Here is a 3,413-nt window from a genome sequence, read left to right on the forward strand (position 1 = left end):
GGACATTTTTTTTTTATTTTGTAGAATTTTCAAAATTTTGAGAAAATTGAATTATTTTCAAAGATGTTTAAAAGTTTGGAAATATTTAAAAATCATCTAAATCTTGAGAAGATTTTAAGAAAAATGTAGATTTTTGAAGATATCGTAAAAAAATTTGGAAGCTTTTAAAGAAATTTAATGTTTGTGGGACTACCGCCTTCTGCATTTTTCCCGCAAGTGTTTTAGGATATTCTTGACACGTAGGGATGCTTTTTAGGCCATTAGCAAGTGAAAGCTTGGCAACTCGAAGAGCGCCGATGATAAGGACGATTAGTTTAACAAAATATTCCGGGTACAATCGTTGCAACTCCCTTATAAGGTCTTGATACCTCTCTTTCTTTTTATTCTCCTTGGCTATGATATTTTTGTCAGCTGGTGCCGAAAATTCGATAACGAACATGGTTCGCTTCTCGAAGTCAAGAAGAACCATGTCTGGTCTCGAGTGTGCAACAGAAAAAATTGTCGAGAATATAAAGTTCCAGTATATGCGGCACTTCCCAGTTTCGACATTTGACTCGATTTCCCTAGGAGCATTTGGAGGAGCGTTATTAATGTTAATGCCGTAAGAGTGACAGAGATGGTAATAAAGCACTCATAGTACCGCATTGTGCCTTTGAATGTAGGTCGTTCCCGCGTGAGTTGGACAACTAGATAGTATGTGAGCTAAACGCTCGGGATGTGCATGGCACGCCCTGCAGCTATCATCAGGAATGTCTTGGCTTAAAATTTGGCGACGGTATGTCAAGGTGAAATGACACCGTCTTGGCATGCAAAAATGAAACCCTCCGTACCAGACTTCAATCCGGGCGATTTAAGGAAAGCAAACGTTAGCTCGCAAGACATTGACTGATCCTTCACATTTCTGTGGAAGTAAACGTGCATCCTCTTGTCGAGGAGCTGTTCACGAAAGTTTTTCTCTTGTGCTTTCTTAATCCGGGCTTTCAGCAGTGAGTACTTGAGATAGATAAGATTTGATGCATTTTGCTCACTCCTAATACTGAAGTTAAGTCCAAGTGTTTCAGCTGCGTCCTCCGCTGCTTTGTACAGAAACGCTCCTTTGCCCACTTCTTCGTGATTTTTGACCATTTTAAGAAGAGGGCCTCTTCCATTTGCAACTCTATGTGCTGTACCCAGAATAATCCTGTTGTGAAGACATTAAAGACTCAATATTCCGCGACCACCTTGACGGCGTGAGATGTACAGTCGCGGAACGGAAGACTTAAGATGCATGCTTTTGTTCATGTGCATAACCTTTCTTGTCCCGATATCAAGGTATCTGATCTCGTTCTTCGTCCATGGAACTGCTTTAAATGAATAGAGTACTACCGGGACCGTAAGCATGTTCGTTGCAGATACTTTGTTTCTCGCCGACTGTCTGGAAGACCAAATCGGCCGAATGAGACGTTGGTATCTGCTTCGAAGAGTATCCTTTATAGATGTCACATCCTGAATGCGGCTCTGTATGTTATATGCTCTGCCCAGGTATATTTAAGTCTCTCCAGCGCACACGTGTCCTATAGCGCTTCTATCAATGAGCTCAGGATCTTCAGGGATGCCATTAAGTTTTCCTCGCTTCAAATAAACCTTGGCGAATTTGTCTAACCCAAATTCCATTCCAATTTACTTAGTATATCGTTCGATAATCCCTAAATCTAGATGTAGTTGCTCTTTGTTTTTAGCATAGATCTTAAGATCGTCCATGTAAAATACATGAGTGACCTCGTACTTTCGATCTGCAGGTCTGCCGCACAAGTAGCTGTCGGAATGGCGAAGTGCTAGAGATAGTGGCAATAATGTAAGGCAAAAGAGAAGTGGGATCATGGTGTCGCCCTGAAAGACACTGCTGCATCTTTGCAGACACATCTATCGATGAGCAGGTTCTCCTGACATCCCGCTACGCCTTTCTTTGCGCCTCGTTGTTCATACATTTCTTGCCACACAGGTTCAATTGCCCGAACAATCCTATCATTTAGGATAGCTGTGAATATCTTAAAAAGTGTGTTCAGACAAGTGATTGACCAAATGCTGATGGGTTGCAGAAAACTTCTTCCACCAAAAGGTTTTGATACAATCTGGTCCCGGTGCGGAATAATTCTTCATCCCTCTTAATACTTTTTTCACCTCCTCAGTAGTGATAAGTGGGCATTTTTTATCAGGTGTTATCAGGGCATCACATAACTCCTTGCAGCTACTAGGCAGTCTTATAAGTACCTGAAAATTCTAAGAGATGGCATTAGTATTCACTAATGTGAACTATTTTCGTCGAGCTTGATCCTTCAAACGACGCCTGTTAAAACTTCAGCCATTTATGTTTACGCATTTACCAGTTACACCACTGAGAAGCGACTAACCTCCGAGTTTTTTTTAATATGGAAAAATCTGAGTTTCGAGTTTTGATCAAACACTACTATCTTCGCAAGAAAACGATATCCGAGACCAAGGCCATGCTGGATAAGTATTACCCGGACTCTGCACCGTCGATTGGAACGATTCATAAGTGGTTTACAGAGTTTCGTTGTGGCCGTACGAGCACAGTTGATGCTGAACGATCTGGGCGCCCAACCGAGGTCACTACACCAGAAAATGTCGAAAAAATCCATGATATGATGTTGAATGATCCTAAAGTGAAATTGAGAGAGGTAGGTAATGCTGTAGGCATATCATTGGCACGTGTGGGCAATATCGTGCATTCAGTTTTGGGCATGAAGAAGCTCTGCGCGCGATGGGTGCCGCGTTTGCTCACAGTGGACCAAAACGAATTCGTGTGAATTATTATTTTCGCGTAAGCCGACCGAGTTTTTGCGCCGATTCATAACCACGGATGAAACCTGGATCCACTACTACACTCCTGAGTCAACGCAACAGGCAAAACAGTGGGTTCCACCGGGCCAAAGTGCTCCGAAGCGTCCAAAAACGCAACAATGGGTCGGAAAGGTTATGGCCTCCGTATTTTGGAATGCACATGGCATAATATTCGTGGACTATCTTGAAAAAGGTAAAACCAGAATCGGAGCATACTATGCATCATTATTAAACCGATTGAAAATCGGAATCGCCGAAAAACGACCGCATTTGAAGAAGAAAAAACCGCTTTATCATCACTACAATGCGCATGTTCATTCATGCTTAGTTGCACAAACAAAATTGCATGAAATCGGCCTCGAATTGGTTCCTCAGCCACCGTATTCACCAGACCTGGCCCCCAGCGACTATCACTTGTTCGCTAACCTGAAGAGATGGCTCACCGGTAAGCGTTTTTACTCAAATCAGGAGCTCATAGCGTATTTTGGAGACCTTCCGATCGAGTACTTTTCGGACGGTATCAAAAAGTTAGAAAATCGTTGGACTCGCTGTATCGACCTAAAAGGAGAGTA

This window comes from Belonocnema kinseyi, chromosome 5, assembly GCF_010883055.1.
Source record: "Belonocnema kinseyi isolate 2016_QV_RU_SX_M_011 chromosome 5, B_treatae_v1, whole genome shotgun sequence".
Lineage (NCBI taxonomy): Eukaryota > Metazoa > Arthropoda > Insecta > Hymenoptera > Cynipidae > Belonocnema > Belonocnema kinseyi.